The sequence below is a fragment of the Macrotis lagotis genome, chromosome 6, assembly GCF_037893015.1.
Source record: "Macrotis lagotis isolate mMagLag1 chromosome 6, bilby.v1.9.chrom.fasta, whole genome shotgun sequence".
NCBI lineage: Eukaryota > Metazoa > Chordata > Mammalia > Peramelemorphia > Peramelidae > Macrotis > Macrotis lagotis.
Genome location: NC_133663.1, coordinates 113,023,004 through 113,031,872, shown reverse-complemented (window position 1 = coordinate 113,031,872; position 8,869 = coordinate 113,023,004). Strand labels below are relative to the sequence as shown.

General features: G+C 36.2%; 2 pseudogenes; both read left to right on the top strand.

Annotated features, from left to right (window-relative positions):
• Positions 1-1,384: 1,384 nt before the first annotated feature.
• LOC141492192 (heat shock cognate 71 kDa protein pseudogene) lies at positions 1,385-3,784 on the top strand (annotated as a pseudogene).
• A 3,208-nt stretch (positions 3,785-6,992) lies between these two features.
• Positions 6,993-7,752, top strand: LOC141492191 (heat shock cognate 71 kDa protein pseudogene; annotated as a pseudogene).
• Positions 7,753-8,869: the final 1,117 nt, after the last annotated feature.

The following is an 8,869-nucleotide window of genomic DNA, read 5'->3' as shown; positions in this document are numbered from 1 at the left end:
TAAGAAACATAACTTAATATGTTGAACTTTTCATGCTTATAGGTAAATAAAAATTCAAAAATAATTGAAATAAATATGATTCTCACTATGGGAAATGAAATTTTACATAATTTTATGCATAAAATCTTAGCACTTTTCAAAAAGGATCATTTCAACATTTTTATGGGCATTAAAAGAGATTAATTTTATGGAGATTATATACCAGATTTAAACCATAGATATATTTTTTCATTAATGCAATGAGTTGCAACTATATGAAAAATAATAGTCCTCTAACTTTATCAACTCTCATGGAACAGGAAATATCAAAAGCATTTTCAGAGATGAAAAGAAAAGAAAAGTGTTTTCTACTTATATGAAACTTTCCAAAGCCAGTTTTCATTTTTACAGTAAACTTTAAGGTCAAACTTCAAAAATACCAAGGCATGATCTGAAACCAATATTCCCTATAAATCACCTGTACATACATTGACTGCATCTTCAGGAACTCCTTTAGATATTGATATAGAAATCTGTCAGATAAAACTTTGACAAAGGAAGGATTCAGTGAAACTCATGGTAAGATTTATTTTTGAAATTCTAATTTGTCATACAAGGTGTGCATGGGTTTTGGTGTGCATTTGTGTATTTCCATGTCAGTTTTTTGGGGATAAGAAAAATGAAATTCTCAAAAATTAAAGCAAATTAAAGTAAAAAATAGAGGACATATGTTTTTGATTTTTAAAATTGTACACCATGACCCCTTAAAGATCTCCATCTTTATTAAGATAGGAGAGTTCTGCATTTGTAGATAGTAGGGCAGCATTTACTAGAGAGGGAGAAATTGAACATTAGTAAGAGAGTAGGAGGAAGAGAAATATGTTAAAGAAAATGAGATGGTGGCAGCTAAGTGGTGCAGTGGATAAAGCACAGGCCCTGGAGTCCTGAGTACCTGGGTTCAAATCCAGTGTCAGACACTTAATAACTACCTAGCTGTGTGACCTTGGACAAGCCACTTAACTCCATTGCCTTGCAAAAAAAAACCTAAAAAAGAAAATGAGATGGAATGAGACCATTTATTCATATATAGGTACTACCTTGGCAAAGAGAATAGCTACATATTCATGTGATACAAATTTAAATGAAGAAAATATAGAGGAAAGCATCAGAATGATGTGAAATAAATATGAATAGGTAAGGGGGAACTCTAAATAAATTTTTCCCAGTGAAATAAATAACAAAATTCTCAACTGAGAAGTTGAGTGAAAGAAAAACCATAAGAGATTTGAGGAGAAATGAATAGTTTTGGAAAATCCACTATAGTGGCTGAGAGACTACTTCAGTTAATGAGATAAAAATGGATTGTCTTGCCAAAAGGTCCAGTTGAGTAGAAAGGGAAGACCAAATGATTTATCCAGATGAAGAATACTCTATGATCTTAACCAAGATGCAAGAATTTGTGAAGCTTACCTTGGGAAGACTGTCAGAAATGTTATGGTCACAGTATTTGCCTATTTCACTGATTCCCAATGTCAGGCCAGCATAGATGTTGGAACTATGATGGTCTCAAGGCCAGTGCTGTAAATTATCAATAAGTTAGCTTCTATATTGTTTATGACTTGGACAAAAGAGGTTGGTGCCAAGAAAAATGTGTTGAACTTTGAGGGTGGTACTTTCGATCTCTCAATTCTTACCATTGTATCTTTGAGGTCAAGTCCACAGCTCAAGTACATTCCTTGGGTGGAGAAGACACTGACAACCACACCACTGACTATTTCTTCACCAGATTCAAGCAAAGATAGAAGAAGGACAACACTGAGTAAAAGAGGAATATTTGCCATCTTTACACTGCTTGTGACTTGAAAACTATAAGCTCTCTTCCAGGACCCAGACCTCCATTAAGATTGACTCCCTCAATAAAGGAACAAACTTCAATATGTCAATCACCTGAACCCATTTCAAAATGCTAAATATTGATTCTTTTCCATGGCATCTTGGACCTCATAGAGAAGATATTAATATATGCTAAGTTAGACAGCTCATGTCATCAACTTGGTGGGTGCTTCCACTCACATCTCCAAAATCCAGAAGCTTCAGCAAGACTTCTTCAATGGATTATTCTGATTAAAAAAAGAATGAAGATAACCAAATTATCAATATCAAAAACAAAACAGGTGAACCAACCACAAATGAGGAAGAAATTAAAGAGATAATTCTCAGCTTCTTTGCAAATCTATATGCAAATAAATTGGATAGCCTGAGTGAAATGAATGAATATTTACAAAAATACAAACTTCCTAGGAAATAAATAAAAAATAGTTGAAAAAGGAGTTCTGCCAAATCCCTTTTTTGACTTCAACATGGTGCTGAAGCCTAAACCAGAAAGAACCAAAACAAAGGAAATATAGACCAATCTCCCAAATGAATATTGATGTAAAAATATTAAATAAAATTTTAGCAATGAGACTACAACAAGTTATTACTTGGATGCTATACCATATCAGGTAGGGTTTACACCAGGTAGGCAGGAATGGTTCTATATTAGAAAAACACTCAACATAATAGTACAAATCAGTAGCAAAACCAACAGAAATTATATGAATATCTCAAAAGTTGCTCAAAAAAGCCTTTGATAAAGCATCCAATCTCCAATCCCATAAAAACACTACAAAGATTAGGAATAAATTCAGTCTTGCTTAAAATAATAAATAACATCTATCTAAAACCATCAACAAATTATATATATATATATATATATATATATATATATATATATATATATATATGATGGGAAAAACTTGGAGCATTGACAATAAAATCCAGGATGAAACAAGGATGCCCATTATCACCATTACTATTTAATATAGTATTAGAAATGCTAGCATTAGCAATAAAAGAAGAAAAAGAAATGGAAGGAATTGGCAATGAGGCAACAAAGTTTTCACTCTTTACATATGATATGATGGTATACCTAGAGAACCCAAGAAAAATCTTGTTAAAAACTCCTTGGAACAATTAACAAATTCAGCAAAGTAGCAGGATATAAAAAGCCCTATATAAATCACCAGAATTTCAATATATGAACAACAAAACACAAGAATAAGGGATAGAAAGAGAAATTCCATTGAAAGTAACTTTAGAAAGCATTACATTTTGGAAACTCTACCAGCCATGACAAACCCAGTAACTGTAAGAATAAAATCCAATAAAATCTAAAATCTAAAATAAAAATAAAGCACTTCTCACAAAAATAAATTTCGAAATAATTTGAAAAAAATGGCAATTCCTCATGATTAGGTCACATTAATATAATAAAATGACAATTTTGCCCAAATTTAATTACTTATTCAGTTCCATATCAATCAAACAATCAAATAACACTATTACTGAGCTAGAAAAAAATGGTAACAAAATTCATCTTGACAAAATGTCAAGAGAAGGGGGCAGAATCAAGATGGTGACAGGAGAAGAGCCACTCTTAGGTGCTCTCTCTATAATATTCCAAATCTCATAAAATAAGGACTCTAACTAAATTTTTGAGAGACAGTAACCACATAGGGATCCAGTGAAGCAGTTCTGCAGCCCAAGGTAACCTGTTAAATGGTCAAAGGCTCCACTTCACAAGGTTAGAGGGGCAGGACACCAGAATGAAGGAATTTCAGACTTTTGGAGGCAGCCCCAGGGTGCTGGGAGCTGCAGTTCATGGGAGCAGGGTCAATTTCCTGAGCTACAGCCTGGGGAGCAGCAGGCACAACAACTTGCAAGATCAGTGGGGGGCAGAACCTCTGTCAGAGCCAGTTCATGAAACCCAGCCCTCAGGGCACTCAGTAAGCAGCAGTGGAAGCCACAACCCAGATCCAGGGAAGGGAAGCAGGTGGAACTGGTAAGCAGGAGCCCCCAGGCAACTGAACCTTGAGTGCTCAGCCTACCAAGGGTAGGGGAGTGGAGAGAGACTGCTCAGCTCTGTCCTCTGTACCTGGAACAGGACTCTGGGGTTCTAACCACATTCAGATCCTGATCACAGTCTAGGCCCCCATAGACCAGCAGCCCTCCGATACCTCAGCCCTGTGGCAGAGGGGTGCACTTGTAGTCATTCACAGATCAGGAGGGAAGACAGATTCACACACTGAGATCCTTGGGGAGGGGGCAATAATACTCAAAAGCTCAGGAAGCATCCTAAAACCAGGCACAGGCTGGAGAAATGAGTAAACAGAGAAAAAAGGGGAACACCATTGAGAAATATATTGTCTGTGATCCCAAGAAACATCAAAACATTCAATCTGAAGATGAGGAAGTACAAGCTCCCGCATCTAAAGACTGTAAGAAAAATGGAAATAGGAATCAGGCTATGACAGAATTCAAAAAAGATTTTAAAAATCAAGTGAGGGAGAGAGAAGAAAAATCATTCTTGAGCTCTGTCTGAGAGATATGCAGGAAAAACATGAAAAAGTAGTCAGCAGATTATTCAAGGAGATCCAAAAACAATGCTGAAGAAAATGACATGTTAAAAACCACCAGCATAGATGAAATGGATAAAACAGTAAAAAAATGTTATTGTAAAGAAGAATGCTTTAAAAAGTAGAATTGGCCAGATGGAAAAAGAAATAAGAAAGCTCTCTGAGGAAAACAAATCCTTCCGATATAGAATGCAGCTAAAGGAAGCTGATGACGTTACAAAAAAATCAAGACTCAATCCTTCAACAGCAAAAGAATGAAAAATTAGAAGAAAATGTGAAACATCTCAATGAATAAAACAACTGATCTGGAAAGCAGACTCAGGAAAGATAACTTAAAAGTTATTGCGATACCTGAAAGTCATGATCAGTAAAAGATTCTTGACATCATTTTTAAATAATTCCCACAAGAAAATTGCTCAGATATCCTAGAAGCAGGGGAAAAATAGAACTTGAGAGAATACGCCGACCCCATGGGAAAGAGACCCCCACAAAAACCAAAAACAACCCGCAGGAATATTATAACCAAGTTCCAGACCTCCCAAGTCAAAGAGAAAATATTACAAGCAACCAGAAAGACACAATTCAAATATCATGGAGCTTCAGTCAGGATCACACAGGACTTAGCAGCAATTACATTAAAGACTTGTAGGGCTTGGAATAAACTATTCAAGAAGACAAAAGAGCTTGGAATGTAACCAAGAATCAACTACCCAGCAAAACTGAACATCCTCTTCCAGGAAAAAGATGGACTTTCAATGAACCAGGGGAATTTCAAATGTTCCTATCAAAATGGCCAGAGCTGAACAGAAAGTTTGATCTTCAAATACAGGACTCAGGTGAAGCATAGAGAGAGGAGGAGAATGGCAAAATATGAGGGACTTAATAATGATGACCTACATGTATTCCTGCATAGAAAAACGATACTGATAATACTCATAAGAAACTTCTCATTTAAAAGAGCAGGTAGAAGGAGCTTTTATACATGAAGCACAGGAGAGAGCTGAATTTGAAGATATAATATGTTGTAAAAATGAAGTCAATGGCTAAAAGGGTAATATAATGGGAGTAAAGGAAAGGAGAGGTGGAATAGCTTAAGATATTTCATGTAATAAGGTTTATTTTTTTATTAAGGTGAGATATTGCAATGATATGGAGGGGGGGAAGGCTAAGGCGAATGAGTGAGCCTTTGCTCTCATCAGAGGTGCCTCGGAGAAGAAACAGCATATATACTCAATGGGGTATAGACATCTAGAGTAAAAAGGAGAGAAGTGGGACAGGGGGAAAGGGGAGATGTGAGTGATGGAGGAGAGGGTGGACCGTGGGGGAGAGTGGTCAGATATAACACATTATCTTTTTTACTTCTTGCAAGGGGCTGGGTTGGGATGACCTGTCCGGGACCACAGGGTCAGGTGGTTGCTGGGCCATAGGGATGGTAGGTGGGCTCTGGGCCTCTTGGCCCCAGGGCCAGTGATCAGTCTGCTGTGCCCCTCAGCTATCCTACAGCACATTTAAGAAGAGGAACAGAGTGAAAGGAGAGAGAAAATATAATGTATAGTAGTGGGGAAGTATGAATGGAGGGAGTTGCGATCAGCAATGGCACCAGTGGAAAAATATGGAAGTAACTTTTGTGATGAACTTATCATAAAGAATGTGATCCAACTGCAACAGAGTTGGTGGTGTTGGAATACAGACTTAAGTACATTTTTATTGTTATAATTATTATTTGGGGGGGTTGCAGGATAATTGGTGTTGGGTGGCTTGCCCAGGGCCGCACAGCTGGGTGATTGTTAGGTGTCTGGGGCTGGATTTGAGATCCGGTGCTCCTGACTCCAGGGTCGGTGCTCTGTCCACTGCACCACCTAGCTGCCCCTACTATTATTATTATTACTATTATATTATTATTATTATTATTATTTGGGGGTTTTTTGTTTGTTTTTTGCAGGGCAGTGGGGCTGGGTGACTTGTCCAGGGTCACACAGCTGGGTGATTGTTGGGTGTCTGGGGCTGGGTTTTAGCTCAGGTTCTCCTGACTCCAGGGCCAGTGCGCCATCCCCTGTGCCACCTAGCTGTCCCAATTATTATTTTTTATTTTAATTTTAATTTTTTTTCTTTTTACTGCTCATGAGATTCTATATTTTTGGGGGAGGGGTAATTATGTTTACTCTTAAACAAGAATATTTTGGTAATGTATTAAAAACATAATTTGTACCAAAATTAAATAGTTTTTAAAAATTGTCAAGAGAAGCAAGGGAATTGATAAAAAATGTAAAGGAAGGTGGCCTACCTCTACCAGATCTAAAACAATACTATAAAGCAGCAGACATTACAACTACTTGTTACTGGCTAACAAATAGATCAATGCACCAGAGGATTAGGATAGGGTCAAAAGAAACTGCAGTAAATGACTACAGCAGTCTACTACTTGGCCAACCCCAAAATCTCAATTTCAGGGATAAGAACCCATTATTTGATAAAAATTTTTGGGAATACTGGAAAATAGTATGGCAAAAACTAGGTTTAGATCCACATCTCACAACCTATACAAAAATGGTTAAAATGGGTACAGGATTTGGAAATAAAAGGCTACACAATGGAAAAATCAGTAGACCAAGAAATACACGCTTCAGATCTGTGGAAATGGGTCCCATTGACATCCTGGAGATAAATCCAAGGAATGAACAGGACTTTCTTATTTTGAATGTCTCTCCTCTTTTCCATGGAATTGAAATTGCTGGTGGAGTGATGGCAATTCTTATAAAATGCAGTACTACCATTCCCACCTATGCCACCTATTTGGTAAAGACACGGACCTTTACCACCTATCTGGAAAACCAGTTGTGTTGTGCACAAGAAGATGAGAGAATTATATCAAAAGATAACAATGCCCTTGGCAAGTTTGAGTTCACAGGAATCCTTCCTGCATCCAGGACATTGGACATTGATGCAAATACCATCCTTAACATTTTTTCTTTGGCTTAGAGTTCAGGCAAGTAGACCATGATCATCATCACCAGTGACAAAGGTCATTTGAGTAAAAAAGACATTAAGCCTTTGGTCCAGGAGGATGAAAAAATATAAGACAAAATTGGTGAGGAAGACAACCAAAAGATCAGTGACAAATGCAATGAAATAATAAACTGACTGAATAATAACCACCTTTGGAACAAGAATATGAGCATCTACAAAAGGAGTTGGAGAAGATCCACACCCCATCATTACTAAGCTGTATCAGAGTGCAGGAGAAATGCCCGGAGGCAGGCCAGGTGGATTCCCAGGGGATAAAGCATCCCCATATGAAAGTGCTTTTTCTGAATAGATTGACAAGATACACCAGGCAAAAGGGTTTTCCACATAACTTTCCCAAAATTGAAAGACTCAAAATTTCTAACCAATGCAGTAGCTGTTTATAAGCAAAATTTAACCTATTGTGTAAATCTTGACCATATGAATACTTAAATATTTGCAAAGGGAGATAAATGAATAACATTGTACTTCATCAGTACTATAAACAAGTGTAATTGCAATTCTTGTCCTGGAGAATAAAATCTATTTAAAATTGACATCACTAAAAAAACACAAATAATATCAAGGCAACCAAGATTAGAAAAAATAATAAAGCTAGGGAGAAATTTTATAGACTGTGTTTCTGATAAAGGTCTTATTTCTCAAATGTAGAGAGAACTGAGTCAAATTTATAAAAATACAAGCCTTCCTCAATTGATCAATAGTAAAGGGATAGGAACAGCTGTTTTCAGATGAAGAAAATAAAGGTATTTGGAATCACATGAAAAAATGCTCTAAATCATGATTATTTGGAAAAATACAAATTAAAATAACTCTGAGTTACCAACTCATACTTATTAGCTCTTTTTTGACAAAAAAATGAAAATGATAAATAGTTGAGAAAAATTTTGAAAATTGGGATAATAATGCTTTGTTGGTTGAGTTGTGAACAGGTTCAACCATTCTGAAAAACAAGTTGGAACTATGCTTAAAGGACTAACAAACTGCATATGAACTTTGCTCCACTGATCTCATTTCTAGATCTGTATCCTGAAGAAATTATAAAAAAGAGGGAAAATATATAAATTTGCAAAATATTTATAGCTGATCTTTTTGTTGTGGCAAACAATTATGCCAATCAATTTGGGAATGACTAAGAAGGACATGATGTATTAATGTAATGAAATACAATTCTGCTATAAGAAATGATATGGTGGCAGGTTTCAAAAAATCTGAAAAGACTAACATTGAGTGAAAAGAGAATATTGTGCATCGTAACAGCAACATTGTGCAATGATCAAACTAAATAGAGTTAGGTCTTCTCAGAAAATTCCAAAAGATTCTTGATAAAAATACTATCCATATATGGAGAAAGAACTATTGTTGTCTGAATGTAAATGGAAGCATACTATTTTACATTTCTTTGGATT